The sequence below is a fragment of the Sus scrofa genome, chromosome 1 (assembly GCF_054392235.1).
Source record: "Sus scrofa isolate SSC_HxYL_T2T_F1_AM1 chromosome 1, Sscrofa_HxYL_maternal_Yorkshire_Landrace_v2.0, whole genome shotgun sequence".
In the NCBI taxonomy this organism is placed as follows: domain Eukaryota; kingdom Metazoa; phylum Chordata; class Mammalia; order Artiodactyla; family Suidae; genus Sus; species Sus scrofa.
Window position 1 is genome coordinate 197,072,125 of NC_139383.1, and position 26,444 is coordinate 197,098,568.

A 26,444-nucleotide genomic window follows, 5' to 3' on the forward strand; every position below is an offset into this window, starting at 1 on the left:
TATGCTAGCCTCACTTGTTGCTGTAAGCTTATTAGAATTCCAAGAACTATAAAGGACCCAGAGAGACCCTAGTACCTCTGAGCAATATGGCCTGATTTTCTTAGACAAAGATTTTGATTCAAAGCTCATTTATTAGTAGGACAGTGAGTTGGTTCATCTCCTTCTTCTGTTATAAACAAGAACAGATTGAGTTCCCATCGTGGTGCAGCAGAAACGAATCCAACTAGGAACCATGAGGTTTTGGGCTCAATCCCTGGCCCAGCTCAGCAGGTCAAGGATCTGGCATTGCCCTGAGTTGCAGTGTAGGTTGTAGACATGGCTCGGATCTGGCGTTGCTGTGGTGTAGGCTGGCGGTTACAGCTCCGATTAGACCCCTAGCCTGGGAAACTCCATATGCCGTGGGTGCAGCCCTAAAAAGATCAAAAAAAAAAAAAAAAAAAAAAAAAAAGGAACAGATTAGTTAGGTTATGGAGATGCCAATGTCTAATCTTCATCCCTTCATCATTCCCTTGTATTCAACATTTATGACAGAATAGATCCTTCAGAGATATCATTTATTCTGGTGTAAGAAAGTCCCACTTGTGGATAGCTGTGAAGAGAGAAAAGTCAACTATTATTTGTTGATATTACTTAATTACTTGTTGATATACTTAATATGCTGTTATCCCATAAAAATAATTATTTTTAACATTTGGTTAAAAATATTCCTTAGAAACAGTTCACCTCCAGCTAAGGTATCAAATATTAGGAGTTCCCTGGTGGCTCAGTGGATCCAGCATTGTCACTGATGTGGCTCTGGTTACTGCTGTAGAGGGGTTTTTATCTCTGGCCTGGGAACTTGTGCACACCGATGTGTGGCCAAAAAACAGTATCAAATATTAGAAAAATCTTTTGGCTATTATTTTTGAACTCTGCTACTTTGTCATATTTTTTTCCATTAGGGACTTTGGCTTTCTCATTGGTTCCTGATTAAAATTCTTTGGATTGCCTAGTAGTGCAATCCCTTAGACAAATGTAGTTTCCTTTTAGGACACAAACCACCAGCAATAGAAAACAAGATTATAGGGAGCAGCACCCTTGGAAAGACAGTTTTGTTAGTGGAAACACATTAGTCTTTCATAAACTAAGCAGTGATGATATTTACAGAGCAGTTTATAAAAGGTCAAATGCCCATCGCCAGCAAGTGAGGCGTGTCCTTGCAAAAGGCAAAGTAGGTTTTCAAACAGCAGCCCATGGACATGTATTCAGGATCCTGAGACTTTTAGGAAGTTGAAAGTATTTTTAATTATTTTCTTTCAACAACAGTATAAAGATTCTTAAAAATCAACCATTTAGCAGTTATAAAGACAGAACTTTTTCTTTGCAGTTATAAATCTCAATTGAAAGATATTGATGTTGAATATAAGATCCTAATTTTTAAGTCAGTGTTTCCCAGAGAAGTCTCCTCTGATGTGTGGTAGGGTGTGTGAAGATGATTCCATCTTTTTTTAAAGGGGTCCAGGCATCATTCAAGTTTGAGAACTGGCACTGGGCAGCGAGAGCCGCTCCCTGCTGCAGAAGAGGCCGGCAAAGGCAGAGGGCGCCACCGTGAGGCTCCCATTTCAACGCTTGTCATTTCAATTGTGATGGGTTAGAGATCACAGGAAGCGGTGCTATCTGTTGAAGACACATCAGACAGTGTAGTAAAAAGGGTAATCCATTTATTTTTAGAGAAGTTTTCCACTCAGAGATCATACACGCTGCAGATCACAGAAACACATGCAAGCATGAAATTTAATTTTTAGGAACTCTTTCCTGGGGCTTCTATAGAAAGCAACAGTGAAAGGAAAATGATAATCATGACAAGGCAATTATGGAGAGGTTTGGGGGAAATGAAAAACTTTGAAAAACACTTCGTTAAAAAAAATTTTTTATGAAAAATGCAAGCGGCATTATTTTACCTTGAAAGAGATAAATGAACATCACAGAGATGACACTCTAAAACTTTAAAACAGCCAAGAAAGAATGACGTGCATATTTTCCCCCACGTAATTTTTTCCCCCTAGTGATTCACAATTTATAAATGTGATAGACATTGACTTACTAGCTTCCAACAGATGGAATGAAACATGGAGTAAAGACAAAAGCAATACATTTGTGCTTTCGGCATGAAATGAGTGAGAGATTAAGCTGAGGCTTCCCTAGATTATTAACAGGAAACAAAGTGGATAATAGTAGTGTTTATGCACAACTGCGTGCTGTTTTCAGTAAATACATACAACAAATTAAAAAAAAAAACTCAAACATTATTTTTTCCAGGGCGATGATTCCCTTTTTGTTAATTTTCCATTAAAAAAAAAAGGATTATTGAAAAACAGTATTAAATTTATATTGCACATCTTCAACTAAATACTCAAGGAAGATTTGTTTCAAAAGAGAATTAAGATCTGGCACCTCTAACAGGGCTAAGAAGGAATACCAGTACAGTATAAAACTGACTTACTGAAATTCCCCAGTATTTAGCAAATACATTCAACAGAGGAAGGACTTTTCAAAACTTACACTCCAATCTTCCCTGGTGGCAAAAGGCACCATGCAATGGAAATTCAAAGTGTAGGGGTCTAATTATCAACTATGACATCATATGGTCACACTGACACATGGGAGACTTTCCCTCAATTAAAAAATCTTTGGAAAGAACTTCTAGCTGCAGAAGACGCCAAAATGGCATTTTTTCCTTGAAAGTATGGGGTAAAATAACTCATATATGAAGAAAATGTGAAAATCCACTTACTGATGTTTGGTTTACCAAAACATAGATATACAGGCACATATTCTCCCTATCTATATCTATCTTATATGTATATATCTATTTGCATAATATAGGTAGATATACACATTTATCTACATAGACACATAAGGTTTTTTCTACCAACTTTGCTACCTTTGTTGCATTGACGTAATGCTCTCTCTGGCCAGTAGAAAGAAAGGAGAAAGTCTCAAAGAACTAAATTCTTACATGTCAGGTTTTCCAAACCATCATCATGGCAACAAAATAATCTGTCAAATTCTCAAAATTTACAGCCACCCCAGACACAAGAAATTTTGACCGAGTTGGTGCCTTCACCCGGAGCTAATCTTACTCCTGGAGCCGTAAACATGATGGCCGAAGTGACAGCCTGGCTACAAATCCGTCTGGCAGCTTCATTAGACATCTCTCGCCTGACTGATTAAACTGCGTTTAAGGCCCACTTTTATTTTTTCAAGCCTTTTGTTTAAATTAAAAGGTCATGTTTTCAAGCAAATAATCTGCTGCTTCCCTCAATCCAGCACCATAATACAGTTACATTATTACTAGTCTTATCCCAAGTGGTGAGTCGGCTGCCCAGGCACATGGGCCCCGGTCCCTCCCCTGGGCACAGCCAGGACACTGGGGAAGGGGACAGTTTATTTATTTGCAGTAGAACAAAGTGAGGGGGACTGGCTGGGAAACAATCAAGTTGTTCCTTCACAACAAAATCCAAATGGGTTCCTAATGGGAAAACTGGGTTCCATACGTAGGACACACCTACAATTTGAAATCACTCCTTTCAGATTTTAGTGGAGGCTTTTTTCTTTGAATGGACAGTTTCGTAAACCTCCATATTTTATCACTGTCCACTTTTACAAAAATAACCAATCAACTTTCTCAGAGCGTGGATTATTTACTGCCTCAAGGAAACAGAAACCCACACCGCACCTTAAATAATACATGCTAACTTTTTATGGTAATGCATCACAGGGTTTTTATTATGTATCAGAGCAGGCCCACACTCCTGAGCCCTTCCTGGGGGCCTTCAAGCCACACAAGGGAACGTCACTTACTCTTTCCTGAGACTTTTCTGCTGGTGTGATGGCAGATTCAGAATAATCATCCGAGGGAGAAACCATTACCCAGCTCTTTTAACTTTGTGGACAACCAGAGAAGGCTATTCCCCATATATTTCACAGCAGGCCCAGGATGAGGAATCTGAAAACTAGAGGCTGCAGATGCGGGCAAGCTCTGGTTGCAAGAGAGGAAGAAACCGTGTTTGCAGCCCTATTTTTGCCTTTGTCTCCCACGGTTTGTACTGTTTATAATGCCTGCCTTTATTTCATAATGTATTTACCATGCCTCAGTGTGAGACCAATTCCTTTGTCATGAGTGGATGAAAGAAGCCAGGTCAGGAAGCATCCACACAGGTGTGGGATTGATGCTGGGAACGAAAGTCTTATTTCCTAGTGCTGATATTTTTCATTTATTAGTTACAGAATTTTGAGTTTTATCTGTTACTAAATTCTACACAAAATTGATTTTTGGATTAGATTTTGTCTTTTTTTTTTTTAACATTTTAAATTATAATTAAATCCTCCATAATCATAAAGGGTTGAGGAGAACTGCTGTTGGCAAACTCCTACTGAGCGTCAGTAACTCGGTGTGAACAGGGTTAGTGAACCATATTAAAGAAAGAGTATTGCCTTTTCATTTTCATTTCAATGAGATTCTGTTTATAATAAATAAATCTGCATATTGATACTGCAAATAAAATCCAAAAATTAAAAAAAAAAAACTCCACACATGTTTTCATGCACTTGAAATGTAAACAATTTCCATTGAATTTTGCTGGGCTGTCTGAACCACAAAGCCCAAGTTCTTGACACACATTCATGTCAGCCTATTTGTGGGAGACTCTGCTGCTGCTGACGTGGAAAGAGTACACACACAGGCACTGACAAGAAAGAGAGTCGAGATTTTTAAACTTACAGGATTTTTTGGATTTTCATCTCTCTAACTTCTGATGCTAAAAATCAAAGCAAAACAAGAAACCTGGTTATAGAAAATAAAATTCAGGTAATGATATCAAGACATTACACAACCTAAATAATATAAATCAGTTTAAATACAATGAGCTTTAAATGATTCTGGCTCTAAAATTTAGACTCATGATGAAAATATATTTGAAAGGTAGAAGATTCCAAAGTATATTTATCTGCTTGTGAATTGTATTAAGAAACTAGAGTTTTAAGCTTTTTTTAAAAAAATTGTCATAAAATAACATTAACACATTCTCCTAACTCAGGATCACTTGAGATATTTATTATGTGAGTAGACTCCTAGTAGTTTTATAAAGTTCAAACCCTAAAGTAATTTTAAACCTTAAAATTTGTATAAGTCTTTTAAGTAAGGAAACACATATGGAAAGTGATTTGTACCTAGTAAGTGTCTAGCAAATGTTGGTTGTTGTTACTTTGTTATTAGAGTAGTTTCTAGACAAATATCTGACTACTAATGATCAAAGTAATTAATATTCTACAACTTCTATTTCTGATCCTATATTTCAAAAAAGTAAGCCAAACATTACTTATAGAAGACAAAGAAATAAATAAAAGTAAATAATTTCCAAAATGTTTTCAGATACCAAGACCTGAAAATTAAGTTAATGATAACAATTTTAGGAAAGGTGTAAAAATTTCCTCCAAATAGCAGTGCCAGATTGGCAGGAAGAAGGAGTAATGTTTTTCTGGTCTTTCATATGATGTTTCTAATCTGAAAATAAGAGTCTATTTGAAAATCTCTACCAAGTGGGTCTGAATCCAAATAACTTACTATTTGTTCCACTCATTAATCATGTAAGCTCTAAATATGTTTTTGAGAAAAGTATATTAATATTGACAGGCATATTTGGCAAAGCAATATCAGCTATACACAAAAGCCATTTTAAACAGCCTCTTTAATAAGGTAGGAGATGAAAAATACCAGCTCACAAGAGTATGTGTTTAATTAGGAGGTATACTGTACTCAGGGACATTCTAATGAATAATAAATGATGTTTTATTTCCTGTATCTGAGACACAAAGCCAAATCATCAAGAATCAAAGCAACTCAAAGTATTAGGTAACAATCAGTAAACTTGGGCAAGATCCTTTTTCCCTCTCAAGTTTAATTGGCTCATTGTTCCCAGGAACTATAAACCATGGGGTTGGTGGCAGAGCTGAAGTTTACTTCTATAAAGGAAGATTAACATATTCTGGAACTTTACACTAATCCTTGTTTTGAGTTAACTCAAGCAGATTGGATTAGTAATTCTTACCTACCACCCACTAGAAGGGACCCTGGCTTCGCTTCTTTGACAACCAGTGGTATTGTACACCTTCTGTGCATTATCTTCCACTGAAAATGTCCTGGGGAAAGAAATTGTGTTACAGGGAGAAAGAAACTGTTTTACATGGGGGTGGGGGTGGGGAGAACCAAGGCCACTCAAAGCTAAGGCCGGTAGTTTCTCTATTATCAGCTTGGTGCACATTTGGTTAATTCAGGCAGTTGGTGGGGTATTCTAAGAAGTTCATTAAACATTTCCTCGTCACTGAATTGGCTTTTCTCTGCCCCCCATCTGGGGAGGGCTGAGGCTGAAAGGCAAGAAGAAAGGCTTCTCCCTTACAACCCTCTAGAACCGTTTCCATATTCTTTCTTTCCTTGTCCCTTCAACTCTCAGATAGGAACAACAACAACAAAAACCTGAACAATTCCCTAGGGGGATGATTATTTACCCCTGCTTTTATAAGTACAATGAATTTATATACCTATTGACATGGCGTCTTTATAGAAGGAAAATGAACAAAATCAAGTTCTGCCAAACTACAAGAAAGATGCCCTTGGCCTGTAGGTTCAGATCTCACAGATCTATGTTTGTTACTGTTTGCCTAAAGAATTTTGATTTTCCTGTGGTTGCCAAGGAGGAGGGGAAGGGAGTGGGATTCATTGGGAGCTTGGGGTTAATAGAAAACTATTGCCTTTGGAAAGGATAAGCAATGAGATCCTGCTGTATAGCACTGGGAACTATACCTAGTCACTTACCATGGAGCATGATAATGTGAGAAAAAGAATGTATATGTGTATGTGTGACTGGGTCACCTTGCTGTACAACAGAAAATTGACAGAACATTGTAAACCAGCTATGATGGAAAAAATAGAAATCACTAAAAAGATAAATAAAAAACACTGAAAAAAAAAAGAATTTTGATTTTCCATTTGTGAGTAAATACCTTAAATCTCTTTTTTTCCCCAGGGTTATTGAGATATAGTTGACATATAGCATTGTGTAAGTTTAATGAATTGACTTACAAATATTGAGAAACGACTACCACAATGTTTAGTTAACAGCCATCATCTCGAATAGATACCAACCACTCCCCCCAAAAAAGCGTTTATTCATTGTGATGAGAACCCTTAGAATTTACTCTCAACTTTCAAATATACTGTACAGCAGTGCAACAATAGTCTTCATGTTGTAATTACATGTCTAGTCCTTATTTATATTATAACTGCAAGTTTGTACCTTTTGACTACCTTCATCAAATTCTTCCTTCAATTTTCTAAACATCTTAAACTGTGAACCAGAACCATTCACAATCTTCTTCTTTTCTATAAAGGACAATGTCATAAAAATCTACTCTGTCCTAATTTTCTTGGTTGCAGCCGCCAGATGGCCCTTCTGTAATGTAAGGCATAGTTAATTACTGCTTTTACTATTAAAAATTATTAGAAACAGATAACATATTTCATTCTAAAAGTGAAAGTCTAGATATTAACTGTTAAATAATGTAATTTGAAGTAGAATTGACAGTAAGTTAATTTTTAAATTTTTTTGTCTTTTTAGGGCTGCACCTGCGGCATATGGAAGTTCCCAGGCTAGGGGCTGAATCAGAGCCATGGCTGCCAGCTTACACCACAGCCACAGCAACTCGGGATCTGAGCTGCATCTGTGACCTACACCACAGCTCACAGCAAGGCCAGGGATCGAACCTGCATCCTCATGGATACTAGTTGGGTTCGTTACTGCTGAGCCACGGGGGGAACTCTCAGGCAATAAGTTAATTTTTAAGATTAATTTAATGTTCAAGATTACTTGACCTCATTCCTTTCAGTGGACCCCAGCCAAATGAAAACAACTATCTACCAATCATTAAAGTGGGAATACTCATCTATGATTTTGAGGAATTTGAAAGGAGTAAAGAGAAGGATGATTACTTAGCATCTACTTGGTACCCAGGCACCAGCTAAGCAATTTAGATACAATCCTAAGTGAAAGAGACACAAGTTTGCCAGGTGTACAGATGCAGAATCTGGGAAGTTAGATAAGGTGCCTGGGGCCATCCAGCAAGCATGAATGGAGATTTGAACCCAGGTCAACCGGTCTCCAATACTCACAGTGTTTTTCAGTACCAAATATCTATGTTTCAGATAATATCATTTTGAGAGTTAAATGTTCCTAAGCTAAAAACACTGAACAGTAAACAAATGAACTTGAATACACCTTTGCCACCAGCATGTGACACTGACTGAAGGAAGGGGTGGAAGGAGAGACAGGGGTTTGAGCAAGATGCCAACCTAGAAGGGCAGGCTTAGGTAGGACTTGGAAGCATTTAATGCCTATGGTAATGGATACCTAGAAACCTGATAAAGGCATCTCTGAATAAGTGGAGGTGAAGGCTTCAAGAAAGAACATCACCTTCTAAACTCTGCTTCCTCCTCCTCCCCCGTTGGTTTCAACGCTGTCTGTTCAAAGCTGGCCTAAAAACCAAGCCATCCTCCCGGCTTGTAGAGGAAAAGCACACAGCAGCCAGGATCCAAGACCCAGACTCTCCTCTCTGCCTCTTAGCAGAGCCTCAAATCCCCTTTTCACCGGCTCCAAAATCATGGTTCTGGGACATCCACGTCCACCCCCACCCCTCTCCAGCCCATCAGTGGATCTCTGCCAATGCTGCTTTGTTCACCTTCAGTTCAGGGGTCCCCTATGAGCCTCAGTTAGCAAACCTCCCTCCTGCCCACCTCCTGCCCTGATGGCCTAGAGCCCACTCTCTCATCTACCTCTCACACTCTCTCTTTCTGTGTTGAGGAGTCCTCGCCCCGCTACACCCCAGCTAGGGAAACCCTGCTGAGAATGAGGCAAAAGTGACTTTTGTGTGAACACTGTGAACGTGAGTTGACCTTTCCTGTTGCCCCCCCCCCCCACCCCCAGTTGCTCAGGCAGCAAGGCTGGGTCAGTGTGTGCCCTCCCCAAAACTTCCATCATGCTGTCTATTCCTGCTCCTTTCTACTTCACCTTTCATCTCTTTAATGAAGGAAAGAAAAAAGGAGGAAAAAGAGAATATCAAAACAATCTTGCTAGAGTAGGAAATAACCCAGGGGCCCAGGGACTAAGGGGAGGAACTTTGAAGAAAAGGGGAGGAGGGACGCTCCGGGGCCCAAGTCCCTCCCTGCCAAGGACATGATAGGAATGGGTCAGCTACACTTCTCTTGTCCCTCCCAGTGTGGTGGCTGTGACGCCTGGGATCCCTGAACCTGTGCTTCCGCGTTCTTTCAGTGAAGGACCTCAGAGGGATGGGGAGGAGGTCGAGGCCACAGCATTGCCGGGAAACTACACGCACCCCTTTTCCCCTCCCTGCTCTGCTCCTGGGCGTAGGTCCCCACAGACTTGTCTCAAGCAATTCCTGCTTTATTTAACCCCCTTCTGCTGGATTTCACCATGCTTAAGTCTTGTGTAAGTCGTGATCCCACATATGCCCAGTGACAGGACAGTTAACAACCATAAGCACCTGTAAGTGTGTCCAGTGACTCCTTAAGTAAGAGAGCTTCTGTTTGTCGGTCAAACTCACTGTCATCTACTAAACCGTGAGCCCCCATGAGGACAATATTCAGATCTTCAGGTTCTTAGGGCAGTAGAGCGATGCGGGTGTTTCGTGAATGTTGAGTGTGGCAGAAAGCGTTGTGAGCCAGGAGATAGCAATGTCCGCAGTATTTGCAGAAGAACCTCTGGATTTGTTCGACTGGAAAACACAGTTTTGGTGTTTTTTTTTTTTAATTTAAATTTTATTTTTTTGCTTTTTAGGGCCACGTGGCATATGGAGGTTCCCAGGCTAGAGGTTGAATCGGAGCTACAGCTGCAGGCCTTTGCCACAGCAACACAGGATCCAAGCTGCCTCTGCAACCTACACCATAGCTCATGGCAACGCGGGATCCTTAACCTACTGAGAAAAGCCAGGGATCGAACCGCAACCTCATGGTTCCTAATTGGATTTGTTTCCACTGTACCAGGAGGAGGCCGGGAACTCCCAGTTTTGATTTCTGAGTGTACTTTACAGGCTCAATTTCAAAACCTGAGTTTTATTTAACAAACTCTGTCAATTGTCTAGGTCCTTTGTTTTTCTGTTTCCTCAATATTCTTTTGGTCCATACTCGTGAAGAAAATCATCTGGCAATGCACTGGATTTTTTTCTTTTTACTGTCCTGAAAATGTTTAAATCTACAGAATAGTCTTCACTGGATTTTTTTCTTTTTACTGTCCTGAAAATGTTTAAATCTACAGAATAGTCTTCAAATATACATTAGGTTGCCCCATGTATTAGTTAAGACTCTTTGTGGGTGCTAGTAAAGGAAAGCCAGTTCAAGATAGTTTAGGCCTTAAAAGGTATTTGATTGGCTCACTTAAATGAGAAGTTCAAAACTAGCTTCAGGTATGGCTGAATCCAGAAGCAAATGTCATCCAAACTTTCTGTCTCTCAGATTTGTCTTCCACCAATTATGGGCTTCATTAATTCTATTGTTTTGCAAATGTCCTTCCCCAGGGGCCTGGGGAAGATGGTTGCCAGCAGTTCCCAAACACACATACATACAGAGTCATACACTAAACAGAGAAAGAACGCTAGAGGCAAACGCCAAATGACACAATACACTTCATCAGTTCTAAGACCTCTACCATTTTCCCTTTCTTCCATCTTTCTCCTTCTTTCCTTTCTTCTCTAATTTTGTTCATCATTTTAACACTTCTGAAATCAGAATGCATCTTAAACTTGCTGTCACCAGGTGGCAGTTGAAACATAGCTGTCTTTACTTGGACATATGCATCAAAATTTGCAGAATGGGTGTCCATGTCTTGGGAAAAAAATCCTGAGACTATAATAGAGCACTCTCTTTCTGTAAATATCACATCACTGATATTTTTGATGGCACAAAGAACACGAGGTGAAAAAACATGAATGCCAACAACTTCAAGTCCAAAAATGATTCAGAAATATTGAACACTGAATATAAAGAAGTTTTAGAAATACCATCCGACTTGTTTATATCTTCTTTTTATTTATACACAAGAGTAAGACATCATAGAAATCAGTATCTAATTAGGTCAGAAAGAGTTCTTCCAATAAACATAAAGTGAAATTTTACAGTTATGCAATTTAAAAACAAAGGCACCTTAGTGCAAATAAAATAGGTCTACAAATCCACGTGCATTTTCTTCTCACAAGAATAGGATTATGGACAAGTCAAACCTGAGCTGATAGAAGTGTTATTCTATGGCATTATAATACCATTTCTGATCTGCATTAATTTTTTTCATTGAGGTATAATTGACATACTATATCATTTTAAGATATACAACATAATCACTTGATATCTGTATGTATTACAAGACAATAACCACTATAGTCCAGTTAACACCCACTCACTCTGCATTTCATATCTACACATGAGATCACAGAAAGAGAAATGCAGAGCTTCCTCAGGCTGGTAGAGTGGAGAGGGTCCTTGCCTATTAGAAAGGAGCTCAGTATTCTAAATTCAAGCTTTATTTTCACCAGCAAACCTAGGTGACTCACCTCACCTCTCTAAGCCTCAATTTCCTTATTTGTACAGAAATTGCATCATCACTATGGTCTCTTCTGGTTATAAAACATTTAAGTTAGTAGTGACATAAGCTATATAAACCTGGTGTTCTTATCTTAGGACTACAATGATTATTTTAGAATTTGTTGAGCATGACAACTACATCACAAAGAAAGTTTAGTAATAATTCCTATCACCTATTAGCAATACCCACAGTTTTGCCTAGGTCCATCGAAATAACACAAAATATTGGGTAAAGCATCATTTTCCTTTTAATCTGACCATGATATACATACCAAAATATCCCATGTAAGTGCTCATGAGTTTAATGTTATTAGGTAACATCAGGAAACATGAATTCCTGACTCTAAGCGGTTTGTTCTGCAGGTTGATTATGTATGTGCAGAAAAAGTGCCAATTTCTTAATCTCTTTCTAAAGAATCAAGAGGAGGAAATGGTCACCAGGCAAACAGGCCAGACTGAAGACACCCCACAGCTACGTATCAGAGTGCAAAGACAAAACAACTTGGAGTTCAGAATTATGTGAAGTTTCTATTAGAGCAAAATGCTGACCAATACTCAAGTTTGCAAAAAAGTCTTACCAGGCAAGAAGAGAACATGTGAAGTGAGGATGCAGGTTCGATCCCTGGCCTTGCTCAGTGGGTTAAGGATCCAGCATTGCCATGAGCTGTGGTATAGGTCAGCAGCTGTAGCTTTGATTCGACCCCTAGCCTGAGAACTTCCATATGCCATGGATGTGGCCCTAAAAAGAGAAAAAAAAAAAAAAAAAAAAAAAGAGAGAGAGAGAGAGAGAACATGTGATAATGTATGGCTCCCTAATGACAGTGACAGCCTTTCTAATGAGGCTGGGTGTCAAATCCTGTATAGAATATCAAGACAGCCATTCTTTACCTTGTCATAGTGATAGTGTTATTCACTCTTTTCACCAAATCTGCTTAGAAACCTCAGGATGTTGCTGCTTCTGATTTCTGCAAGACATGTAAACAGCAAGAAGAAGGGAAAGTGGCAGGGTCGGGGGGAAGCTTTACTAAGCTCTGGAAGTCCAATATTTGCTAAGTGTGCACTAGAGACTCCTTGGCAGATTTTTGGTTTGGTTTGGTTTTTTGGTGAGGAAATGAAAGCAATTAAACTGTGAATTATCCAGGGTCACAAGAGGAATCAGTGCCTGAGAGTAGAATAAGCCTGATTCCTGTCATTGATTATATGTAAACTTGAGCTCTCATGTCTACAATGACTGCATCAGGATTTCACTAGAGCAAGAAAATTTAGGGAAAGACATAAAAGGACCATTTTCCTAATATGACTATGTAAGATAGTAGAGTATGCCAAGGAGGCAGAATGTGTACCCTCTGCCTGTTCAAAAAAGAGGCACCAGTAAATGTGTTCTATACAAGCCCTGCTGCCCTGGTATCCTTTTAGACGTGGAAATGTTTGATTCCTACCCACTTCTCTGCCTGCTTCTTGCTAGAGTCTTTCAATAACTTACACTTCCTTTAATATTTTGTAATTCTCCTGTGTCTCAAGCTACTTTAGTTTTTTGTTTTTGTTTTTTTTTTTTTTGTCTTTTTGCCATTTCTTGGGCCGCTGCCATGGCATATGGAGGTTCCCAGGCTAGGGGTTCAATTGGAGCTGTAGCCACCGGCCTACGCCAGAGCCACAGCAATGCAGGATCCGAGCCGCGTCTTTGACCCACACCATAGCTCACGGCAACGCCAGATCCTTAACCCACTGAGCAAGGCCAGGGATCAAACCCGTAACCTCATGGTTCCACTGCGCCACAATGGGAACTCCAATAGTATTTTATATATATTAATAGCACTTTAAATTGCTGTGCCCCAGGGAGTTCCCGTTGTGGCTCAGCAACTATTATCCATGAGGATGCAGGTTCGATCCCTGGCCTTGCTCAGTGGGTTAAGGATCTGGCATTCCTGTAAGCTGTGGTGTAGGCTGGCAGCTGCAGCTCCTATTCAACCCCTAGCCTGGGAACTTTCATATGCTGCGTGTGAGTCTCTAAAAAAAAAAAAAGTATATAGACTGAGAGTCATATATTTCATTAAAAAAATAGACTAATGGCTTTGTGTTCTGCAACTGTGCAAAATTTCACATTTTTTTTTCTTATTACATCACTTTTGGTCAGATTTGGTCCATTGAGAGATTTTTAGATTCTGATCTTGCCATCTAGCAAATAGCTCATCCCACCAGCTCCAGGCCATTTGCAAATGTGATTAGCATAATACCCACTATATCATCATCCACGTTATTAATAAAAATGATGAAAACAGGCATGAGAGCTTGGCAATACTAAAGTCTAAATCTCCCTCTTGGGTGACATTTATAAATTAGCCCCTGTATGTCCAACCAGGAAAACAGAAACCATCTGAGTATTTAAAACAGAGAGAATTTAATACAGGGGAGTTGGTTCACAGACAATAGGAGATCTGAGAAGTCAACTAAGGGACAGTCAGGCAACCAAGATCAGTAACGACAGGAAGTCATTGTCAATCATAGGCTGCGGTACTCATGGGGGCAGGATTAGTAGAACCTACAGAGCTGTGAAAAGTGGAGCCAGGGAGGAGATGCAGCCACTGCTGGAGCTGCCATCCAAGGCAGATAAAATAGCCCACCCTGCCCTTCCTGCCTTTGGCCTAACCCAGCTGCCAGGAGCTTAAGAAACACAGCTGGCTTAGGTCAGCCTCTGTGACACAGAGCAGAGAAGCATTCTTGAGTCCAAGACAATTTCTCCATCTTGCTCACAAGAAAATAAGGAAAGAATTTCCTAAGTGTCCTGGTGAAGCCCAGATCCATAATCCTGACCCCATTTGACTTAGCCTAATACTCTGATAGTCCCACTAAATGAAGAAATAAGATGATTTTGCCATAACTTATTTTTGGTGATCTTTCTCTTTCTCATTCAAGTCCTCACAAATTATTGGTCTGTATGTATAAATTAGCAAACTACAGCCTACAAACCAAATCCAGCCCATCATCTGTTACTGCAAATAAAGTTTTTTCTGAACACAGCCATGCTTATTCATTTATGCATTGTTCATGGTTGCTTTCATGCAATAAAGGCAGACTTGAGTTGTTGTGACAAAGACCAGAGGGTCCTCAACACCTAAAACACTATCTGATTCTTTACTTGAAATGCCAAACCCTGGTCTATAATTTGCTGAATCCAACTACTTCCACCTCCTAAACATCTGTCATCTCCCATCTTTAGCCTTTTCACTTCGCTTCCATTTTCTATTTCACCTGTTAGAAAGTCGACAGTGGTTGATCAATCTTTGTCCTTTCTCTCGAGAGGACCTAAAATATCCCCACAATGGCCTATGAGACCCTTTACAGACAACCCACCTTACTTCTCCCCGCCCCCCACCTTACTTCTCCAACCTCTTCTACCACCCCCAGCCCTGTTCACAGGAGGCCAGACTTTTGCCTGGTTTGTTCACTGATGTACTCCTAGCCTCTAGAACAGTGCCAGGTACATAATAAATATTTTTGGAGTGAATGAATGACAGTCAGGACACTAACAAACTCATATAGAGCAACTGGCTACTCACTGTTTCTCCACCCACCTTGGGTTCTCTTTTGCATCATCTTCTGCAGAGACAGCAGGTAAAGTATCTTCCCTGCAGCTGGACAAGCAAGGAGAGAACTCTGAGGTGGCAAGACAGAGAAAAGTAAACCATTAAGGATCATTAGGGTTTGGGTACAAGTTACTCATTAAGGGGTCTGCTGTCAACATTTTAAAACTCAAGATTAAAAAATCTTGAAAGTGCCAAGTCTAGTTAGCAGCTCTGTTTTTGTTTTTGTTGGTATTGTTTTGGCTATGCCCATTGCATGCAGAAGTTCCCAGGCCAAGGATCAAACCTGCACCACAGCAATGACAATGATAGATCATTTAATCTGCTGAGCCACCAGGGAACTCAGTTTTTGTTTTGTTTTGTTTTTGTCTTTTTGCCATTTCTTGGGCTGCTCCCGAGGCATATGGAGGTTCCCAGGCTAGGGGTCGAATGGGAGCCATCACCACTGACCTACACCAGAGCCACAGCAACTCGGGATCGGAGCTGCGTCTGCAACCTACACCACAGCTCACGGCGGCGCCGGATCCTTAACCCACTGAGCAAGGCCAGGGATCAAACCTGCAACCTCATGGTTCCTAGTTGGATTCGTTAACCACTGAACCATGACGGGAACTCTGGAACTCTGGTTTTTAACTGCTCTTCCAAGGACTTGTTCCTTCTCACACATGCATGATTCTCCTTTAATAAAGTTGTTCTGACTTAACCCTACATGGTTGTAACAACCATGTCCTAAGAGTTCTAAGAATTTTAACTCATTGAGCCATAGGACACCTTTCCAGCACTTGAATCATAAACAGTGTTCTTGGAGTTCCCACTGTGGCTCAGTGGGTTGGGAATTCGACTAGTATCCATGAGGATCCAGGTTCGATCCTTGGTCTCATGAGCTGTGTGTGGGTCAGCAGCTGCAGCTCCAATTCAACCCCTAGCTTGGGAACTTCCATATGCCAGGGGTGCAGCCCTAGCAACAACAACAACAACAAAAACAACACAAACAGTATCTGTTCTCACCTATTCCTTTACCTTTTCTCAATCCATAAAGAGGTCTTCAAGGTGATAGAATTGAGAAACCCTGCACTTTTCACACATAAAGAAAAGTCTTGCCATGGATCTGATGACTAAATGGTGGCTGGTCTAAATAAAATTGATTGGGCAAACATTTTATTTCACTGTCAGCCAATAATGATTGGCTTTAAGACTGTTTTTAATGATCAAGTTGACTTTTTAGGATTTTGACATATGCATCACTATACAATACTGCATTTTTTTCAGCATGAAGTTTCTTACTGAACATTTCGAATCTAAGCCTTTGACACAACTGAAATTTTTGTGCATCCCCAATGTTATCATTTTGCCTTTTTTTTCCCCTTCAAGTAAACCTTTACTTTCTGAATATCACTTCCTTATTGAAACACTTGTCTGTCATCACTGTTCTTCAGTACATTGCTCTTTCTCATTTGGGGGTTTAAACACTGTCTCTCTTTTTATTTTACCTTTCAGAAACTTTTTAGAAGTGTTCAGGTCATTAAAACACTGCTTAAGATTTATAAGATAATGTCATTGTTATTGCAGAATTAAACATGAAGCTATTCTGCCTTAAAGTCTCTGCTGTGTCACTGAGAAGAAGCTCATACAAGCGGCCTATGAAATGATCTAAGCTCTTTCAGACATTCTTTATGTTCCACCTGTATACAATGCTTATAACTTTTTAAAATATTTTATAGTTAATAAAAATAAGATTAAAAGAAAGATTTGATTGCACCTTTAGTACTAACCTAAAACTGTTTCAAATGACCCCCCTTTCATCATTTCACAACAGCCTTTTGTTCTGGGTTTTTCCATCTGTTTGCTAAGCATTTTTCAATGGAAGTCTCAATTAGAAGGGAAAAAGGGAGGGGGGGACAATCATTTAATTCAAAAATTAATTTGGAGATCAGGCAACTGACTTAGGTTCACGCCAGCAACTTAAGGCTTTCAGCCTTGGCCACATGATCCAAAGGAACTGAGCAACAACTGTCTGGCGGCTTTAATCCTCCTTAATTTGAGAGCAAAGAAACTCACATGTGTTTCTAAGAACATTTTTGGAGTACAAGAAGTCTACTTCTGGGGGACACCATCTAATGCCCTTGTTTCGCTGATCTCGTGTATTCTAAATTAATTTTTAAACCTCACATAAGCAGGAGAAAGCGGGGGAGAAGGAAGAACTAACAGCAAGGCAGCCATCCATGTTGTTAAAACCACTGAAGGAGGCTTCAAAGACTCCCTTTGTACGATGACATAGATTTTCTTTTACGTTGTGATAAAGCTGGGCGCCGTCATGAGAAAGACAAAAGTTGTGAATGCTCACCCTACCTTCTCTGAGAAGCTGGTGAGGCCCACCACCTGGCAGGCTACTTCTCCCCCTTTGTCCGTAGCCCGGGAGGTTCACTGGTCTTTAGAGGAACTTAATTAAAATCCGCGGACAATTTTCCGGGAGGTAGATTAGGCTCTCATAGCAAACGCATTCTGTTTGGGGGCTTTGCTTCTCTCTGGACTTGTCTTACTTGAGATGGGGGCGGTGGGGGTGGGGAAAGCTGAAAAGACTGGTGGGTCTCCTCTGGATTTCAAGTCTGATGAGTTGATAGGCCACGGAGTCCTCAAAACTTTTTATCTGGGGTTTACTCATCAAAGAAGAAACTCAGAAAACCAGGCAGGACAGGACTTCATTGGGCAACATTTCAAAATAGAAGGTGTTGCCCCTGCACTCTGTGTTTCTGCTTTCTTTAAATTCCAGCCCCTTGGTTCCCATCTCCAGCCTTCCAAAGAACCGCCTTCCCTAATGCAAAAATCCCTCCTTGCCCTTCACCTACACGAAGCTGAACTTACTCTCAAGAAAGAGTCTGATCAAACCCTTCAAACCAAGGAGAAAATAATCACTGGTATTTCCTGATCTCTCACTTCTTCCAGGCTCTGTCTAAGCATTTGACATGTATTGTCATTTAATTCTCCCAGCAACCCTAGAAGATAGGTATTCTTATCCCCATTTTGCAGATGGGAATAAGGGTTTGCTGAAACTCACACAGGGATTCCAACCAGAAGACTCATTGCAAAGCTTGTTCTCTTAAACACACGACTCTGCAATCATTGTGCCTCAGTGCACTGGGGTTAGACTGGGAACACTTAGTGCATTGTTTTTCCCAGATAGGCTGCATTTGCCTAGAGGACATAGCCTTAAGTAAAAGACTGAGGCTGTAATTGTGTCTGTTTCTAATCAGTGGAGCCTTCCTGAGGCCCCTGAAACCTGATCCTAGGAGCATTTGCCTTTTCTCGTCCTGCCATTGGCCTTCATACACTAATGAGCCAATGTGGAAATGGAATTAAAGGATATTCATAAACCTATGACATAGATTTATATTGAAGATATTCAGGGAATCACAACCTTTTCAGTTACACAAATCTTAAAAGTCATCTATCCAACTTTCCATCCCAAACAACTCCCTCCATTCTGAATCCTTGAAAGATAGCTTTCAAGCCTCTTGCTTCCAATGCCAGAGAGCTCATTGTTTGTGTCAACTGACAATTGTCCCTAATTGTTTTATGTTCTTATTCAAATGGAGTGCAAACTGTCTCCCTATAAGCCCTAGTTTGCATTTAGGGTGATACAGGTATAGGGCACCACTTTCCTCTGTCCTCAGCCCTTTCCAGGTAAAATGATATTCCCAAGGGCACTGTCATAGACCAGAGGAGACATATATGGGCCCAGGATTTGAAAGCCCATGAGCTCAGCTCTACCAGCAGCAGCTCTAAGGACAAAGAAGCTAAGTTCTACCACTTCCCATAGCATGGACATAGCTAGGGAAACAAACTCTGGGAGCAATCTTCAATCTCCATAAACCACCTGACATCTGATCTGCCCTCATTCCCCAATCTAGGGTCCAAATTTCCATGACCTTGATAGCATATCCACCTCTTGACCTCAGCCCCCCAATCCTGAGAACGTCTTATATTTCTTCCATTTTAATGTTTCTGTGCCACATAACAGCTCACCCCAAAAGCAAAGAAAAGGGAGGTGTGTGCCCTGAAAGTCTGGGCTGTGTGCTTCTCTTTGTTAATGGCAACCTGCTTTCACAGACTCAAACTATTTGAGGTTTTCAATATGTGATTCTTTCCTGAACTCATGGAGCTATATAAGATAAACAAGCAACAAATCAATAAGAAACTAAAACTGGAATAAAGAAAAGGAAGCTTCTGTAAATGAGATGTCTGCCCACAAAAAGCGAGTCTAATTTGCTTCAGGTTTGAGGAGCTAATTTCTGGAAACCAGATTTTTTTTTTTTTTAAAAAAGGAAAAAGGTCTAGGTACTTTCTAGAACTGTCATTATGAAGGATGAGGGGACTCGCCTCTTGGTCTCCATACTCAGACCTAGAGTTTACCTTGTCCAGAAGGCAGCTCCTGTGCCAGCCACGTATTCAGCCTTAATGTAGAAACTTGGCCGATGAAGAAACACCACCAAAGTCATTCAAACAGGGTATGAGAAGGGACAGGAAGTCTGCCATCTCTCCAGTGTTGATGGTAGCCGAGTTCTGGACTATTGCCTGGAATATCTATCCCAAGGAAACAACAGGTGAAAATTCCAATGTTTTGTCAATATATTCTGGGCCTGTAAAATTTACTATTATTAAGATGCTTGAATCTTTTTGGTATTTCATCCATTTCTTACTGATTAGGTAGCAGAAGAATCAAAGCATGGAGCCTAAATTATATTGGGTTAAGGATCACTGTGTTGGAAACTGCAAGGAGTAAAGTCAGAAGCCGGTTTTCCAGTTTCAACTCTAAAACAGTTAGCTATGACCTTGAGCAAGTCAGGGAACTGTGAACCTCTATGAGAGGAGGACTCTCAGAGAACGTCTTATATTTCTTCCATTTTAATGTTTCTGTGCCACAAAACAGCTCACCCAAAAAGCTATCTCTATCTAGCATTTATCTGTCTATCCACCTATCTACCCATCTTTTCATATTTCCATATCCATCTCTCTGCAAATGGCCCAATCGTCTCAGTTTAACTACTTCTGGGTTTAGTTATAAGAGGGATTTAAGACTAAAATAAGCAAAGTTGGAGGGAAAGAAAAAATATATGAATGGCCAAAGGAATGGTAAGTCAATGGTAGATCTTAAAACGACTGAAGAAGAGCTCCTGCTGTGGCTCAGAGCTTAAGGACATGGCATTGTCCCTATGAGGATGCAGATTTGATCCCTAGTCTCGCTCAGTGGGTTAAGGATCCAGCATTGCTTTGAGCTGTGTTGTAGGTCACAGATGTGGCTAGGACTGGTGTTGCTGTGGCTGTGGCATAGGCCAGCAGCTGCAGCTCCTATCTGACCCCTGGCTTAGGAACTTCCACCTGCCACAGGTGTGGCTGCAAAAAGAGAAAAAACAAAAACAAAAACCAACTGAAGAGGTGGGAAGATAGAATTAAATGGCAGCATTGAGAAAAACTTTAGAGTGAGGGCTACATTTGATTAGGGCATTTCTCAGCACGGCACTTGATATCTAGTGGGTGCTTAGTTAACGATGAATGCATGAAACACTGAAACAAAGACTCTCAGGTAATGGATAGAACATGCTCCAGCATAGGGATAACTTGTAAAGTGGACACTATCAGAGTTCAAATTCTATCCAGTGACTCCAGAAATACACAACCACAAAGGACCTTTTTGTATTCATACCACAGGGTCTATGAGTGTTCTGAACTGACTTATTTAAATCAGAAAAGCTGCAAAAAGCATGAGTACAGACAGAAAATTCCAAAAAGAGTTCCAGGTCTGCTTTGTGGAGAGCATGGGGTGGTACGGCTCAGATCAAAGGTGGTCCAGCTGTAGAGCTGAGCCCTGAAAGAGCAATCACGTTGCTCCTTTCTAGCACAGGTTACCTGGTGAGGAAGGGCAAGCACTCTTTAGATGGCGGCAGCAGGCCCCGACCTGGGCACAGTGATAAAGCAGTCCATGTTCACTCCTGCAGCCCCGTGTGCTCTTTCTGCCCTTTCCCCTTGAACTAGACTCACTGCTGGCGACCCTTTGATTCAGAGGTCCGGCAGCAAGAGCTCTGGGGAGGAATTCTTTGGAGTTATTTTTAAAGATGGTCTTTAGGACAACAGTATGCTCATGCTTCACCATACATCATGCTATAGGATGCAGAATTACCCTTCACACACCCACAATGGTCAAAATATACTGAAAACCAAAGGTCTGGCTTTCAATTCTCTATGCCTCTGACCCTGTAAAATGGAAGGGCTTCCATGGCCCTTTTGGCATGGGATGTGGTTAATTCCATTTGTGAATAGAGTCACCAAATCTGCTCCAAAATTTGGTTCAATTATCACCTGGGTTACGAGTTGCCTGCCTCTATGCTTCTCCATTTGAATGGTATTTTTCCGCCCTGTAACCAAGCGTCTTAAGCCATTTGTTTGGCCACTGTGCAAAGCAACTGGAGGAAAACAAAGAGTTAAGGTGCTATTATCCGAATGAATTCCAGCAACCCCAGTACATCATGTGCTCCTCAATGATGAGAAGCAAAAGCAAAATTCTCCCAAATATTTGTATCTTCCAAATAAAAAAGCAAGATTGAGAAGGAGGACCAGACTGGAAAACAAAAGAGAGGAGGAACCTCCAGGGGGAGGTGGCAGATGGTCCACCAGGTGGACCTTGACAGTCCATAGAACTGGCCAAACTGACTGGTGGACCAGGCAATTTTTAGCAATGACTGCAGTGTGAGCCAGAGTGCACCAGCCATATGGCACATTGCCAGGCATCACTCCTAGTGACATTCCAACCAGATAAGCAATACATTCATTGCTGGAAGGGGGTTGAGGGGAAGGGAGGAAGTTAAGGAGAACAGGCAGGCAAGCAGGAAGGAACAGGGATGGAATAGAGCACGCTTGCAACCCACATCTAAGAGGTTCCAACATGTCTGAGCAGGTAACTAGTAAGGTGGCTTAACCTTTGGTCTCTGCACACCCCGGGAACATTGCCCTGTAAGAAAGATTTGATTTACTCAAAGAAGTAATTAAATCTGGTGGCACAGTGCTAATAAGGATAGCATTCATCAGCACCCAGAGCTGGAAAATTCTTTCTCTCCCCTTTGTAAATGCCCAAACCCTGGGCACCTTATTATTCAAGTTTTTAATTAAAAAGGAACAGGAACAGTTCAATAACCTGGAGCAATCCATCATGCTCACAACCTGATAAAAGAATGCAGGGTTGCAAAGACACTCTCTCCTCTACAGTGTACTGTACGGCTGCACGGCGAGAAAGCGAGGAGTTGCTTGGTTCCTTACCTCTCTGCTGACTTAACTGTCATATTGCATAGTTGCTGCTGAACTGCACGAAAGGTATTTCTAATCTCATGACGGTGACTGGAAGAGGTTGAAGGACACAAATTAAGTCTCAGAGCAGTACAGCTGAGTAAGAATGGAAGGTCAGTCAGTTGACTCTTCCCACAATTCCCTGAACAAGGCAATTATTCATGAAGGAAATTTCAAATTATTTTCATTAGACTTGTGTTTTACCAATCTAACCAAAGTGATTAATTAGGGATTAAAATATTTACTCTGCACATGCTGCCTTGGCTCAGCACTAGCATATTTAAGCATTGTGCTAAAAGGGTCAGCTGTTTCCCGTATTGTTTGGAATTCATTTCCTATTTTCTATGTAAAAGGGCACTGACACGCATGTCTATACCATACTTGGGGTGTCTCCAGGCACCAAACTGGAGAAAGAGAAAGAGGTTGCTGAGTTCCTACCCTTTACCCCCAAATTTCTTTCTCGTTAGAACCACTTTGGGTGAGTGGCCCTAGTTTTGCTGTACCTGTGCCTCTGTAACAAGGAATGCCTGGGGCCAACACGACACCCTAATCAAACACACATGGTAGAGCAGTTACAATTATACAATGAGATATACACCACGGCACTTGGGTGTGAAGGAGACTATAAGAATGGGAAGACTTTTTGGGGATTTTAGAGGGGTTTCCGGCACTCTGTGATTGCAGACAGCTGGTTATGATAACTATTTCTGGTGTGTTGAGATAGTGGCAGCAGAAGTGGTTATTCAGACAGGATGCCTGAGCCTCACTTTCTCTGGGATGCCCAGCTGGGCCAGAGCACTTGTCTGAGTTTGAATTTACTGCCACCTTAATGTCAGTCCAAAAGGGACCCCAGTCCTAGAGATGTGCTTTGATTATTCATAAGTTTCTAACCTTTTAAAAGATGGCTAAGACCTTGCAGGGAAGGAAGTGGTGGGAGAACTGCTCCCTTACATTCTGCCTTCACTGAAGGGATAAGACCTATGGGGGTTCCTTGACTCACCTCTGAAAGGCTTGAAAAGGGTGGCTAAAGGGATGCAGATGAAGAATCCCTTTCACTTCCTGTCAATAATATTATTCACATCCCTTCGATTGTTCTCACCAAGCTTTAGAGAAAAAATTATAGATATAGATATAGGAATAAACAAATTAATTGCTCCCAAAGCAGAAACAGTGAATGCAAGGTGGTGAATATGGGGAGTTAAATAAAACCATGATCCTTGCTGGGCACAGCTGAAGAGAAGAATAGTAAATACAAGACTTTGTCTTCAGAGACAGATAGAGCTCTGAAGGGTGGGATGAAGAGTGGGAAGTGGTGCCACCGGAAGAGGAGGGAGCCATGTGTAGGAAAAGCACCAGGGTGGGTGCCCTGATGCCCAAACCGAAAGCACCCAGTGGGGAGGAAAGAGTCCACAGGACCCCACACAGGAGAGGTCCTGGAGAGGTCAGAAGAAGGTATGCCTTGGTGGGGAGAGGGTACTCTGGATGGAGTGTTGAGGCCATGAGTCGGGTTGGATGGAGCCCAAGGAGTATTGGTGTAGAGATGTGGCTGTGGTGGCAGGGACAGCAGTGGAGCGCTGGGGTTTATTTAGGAATAATAGTAATAACAGTGCAAATAAATTACTGAGTGTTTCCACTTGTCAGGTACTACACAGGCAATAGCTCACTTTACAAACCTATGTCCACTTTATACACAGCTTTTAAGAATCAGGATTCAAACCCAGATCTGTCAGGGAGCAAAGCCTCAATGAGCACAAAGTAGTCTTAATAGAAGAGAAATGAGATGGGGACTAAAGATGTTGATGGGAGTATAGCTGGGGAGCATTACCGACAGTTATGATGCCTTAAGGGATAACACATGCAGGAGTCTTGGGCCGTCTCTCACCCCAGAGCAATCATGTGGTCCAGAAGATCCTCGGCGACAAATCTAAGGTTGGAAACCAGCAGGTATGGATTCTACTTTTGACTCAGATCCCTCCGAATGTCTTGACTTTAGGAAATCCACTCAACTTTTGTGCCTTAGATTCAAAGGCACTCAATAAAAATAATCTTATCCACTTTATGAGGCTCCTGTAAGGATGAAGTATAGTAAATTAGTTCATTTGAACGGTTTACAGTTATTTGGCAAATGCTATGGGGTCAGCACTGTGCTAAAGACTTCACATGCCTTCTTTAACCTAGCTCTCATATTAACCTTTTGCATAGGTACTATTATTCCTCTGAGATAAAAGAGAAAAAAGAAACATTTCATAAAGTTCAAAGAATGATAACCATGTAAGGTTTTATGATTATGATTTTGTAGGAAGTAGTACTATCCAGCTTAAAGAGAAGATGGTTTAAATAAAAAAAATCTCTTCTGAACCTTCTGGAAAGAAAAAAGGATAGAGGCTGCGGTAAGGCAGGCCTAGGTATGTAATTAGGAATCATGTAACAGAACTGAAGGCTCAGCTACAGGGAAATTTTATAGAGAAGTAATGTTGATTACCTGAAATTCTGAATAACTGAATTTGGGATAATCTTGGCTCTATTTCTGAAAGAGAATGTATCACATATAACACAAATTGATCTCAGCCAACAGCTTTGAAATATTATCTGCCCCTAGAAGTTGGACATGTTTCAGGGTATTTTAAGTCTCAAGGGAACTTATACTTTTCCTTTACCTTATATCTAACTTTTATAGCCATTGCAACCTCACCAAGATGAAAAAGATGCATAACAGGATTTGCATTCCTTCTCAGAATATGACTGCTGCAAGCAAATAATTCAGAACTTACTTGTTAGCAATATTACTAGACGTGTCAACCGTTTTCTCACAGGGTAAAATGCCCCGAGGGAAAAGAAGTCACCTGCCACTTCCTAATGTCATTTAATCTTTTTAGTCTGTCTGAGCTGTAAACTGTCAATCACAGTTAATGTTTAGTCACCTTGAATGCTGTTTAATCAGTAGAATGCTTTGTATATCTATAAATACCTGATGACACAGGAATTAAGTCTTCACAATAATTACCCCACTACATCATTCGACATCATTACTCATAGGCAAGGCCAAAACCATGTTTAATCTCTTATGGTTTTTCAGTAAGAAATGTTTCATTACTGCTACATAAATGGAATTGCTATTTCACATTGAGAAAACGGGCTACTCAAATCTGCACATTGGGCTGTCTATCAGGTCTGAATGGCCCTGTCTGTCATTAAATGCTGCTGATGACAGGATAATTATGATCATGTGAGCTGATTGCCAAGTGTGTGCAGGAAGAAATAAGAGCAGCTCTGGTTTAGTATTTGATAAGTGCTTTGTGTTATGTGCATTGAGGTTCATGCTAATGTATTTAACTTATTAAGGTCATTGAAAGAAGACTTTTTAAATGTAAAGAAAAGATTGTAGGTCATGAGACAATGTGTTAATTGTTTATGTCTTTGAGCCGATGGGAGTTTCTAACTTTTTTCCTTTCTCTTTCACCCTTCTTTTTTCCTTTATCCTTTCCTATATTTTCCAAATTTTGTACACAGTGTATATAATATTTTTTACAGAGAGAAATATAAATACATTTAAAAACATGCTAAAACAATAACCATTTCATAATGTTACATGAATTTAAGATATACATGGTTTAACATATTGTTATGTTCACCCTAACAACACCAGCTTCAAGAGCCTACTTGCCCTGGGTTCTTGGAATGCTGGTCATAGGACCCCAGTCTTCTACAAATGGCTCTGTCATCATGATTATTGGGATGGATTCAATTTTGAGGGCTGTGAAAATGCTGGCTGATAATGGTGCTGCGTATTTTGTTAAGAGTGTGAAACCACAGATTTTTTCTTTCCTTCTTCCTTTCTCCCTGTC

General features: G+C 40.6%; 2 long non-coding RNA genes across 3 annotated transcripts in view; one reads left to right on the forward strand and one right to left on the reverse strand.

The window, feature by feature from the left end:
* Positions 1-26,444, forward strand: part of LOC102161687 (uncharacterized) — a 308,192-nt gene that overhangs the window by 234,824 nt on the left and 46,924 nt on the right. The window lies entirely within an intron of this gene.
* LOC106509119 (uncharacterized) lies at positions 1,260-21,722 on the reverse strand. Of its 2 annotated transcripts, XR_014819680.1 has the most exons (6): positions 21,619-21,722; positions 19,675-19,845; positions 15,256-15,337; positions 6,090-6,180; positions 4,763-4,799; positions 1,260-1,656 (listed from the first exon to the last, which is right to left on the reverse strand). It is a non-coding gene; the product is annotated as an uncharacterized LOC106509119 (long non-coding RNA). The 2 variants fall into 2 exon arrangements; XR_002347067.2 differs by lacking the exon at positions 21,619-21,722 and having other exon boundaries at positions 1,526-1,656; positions 6,094-6,180.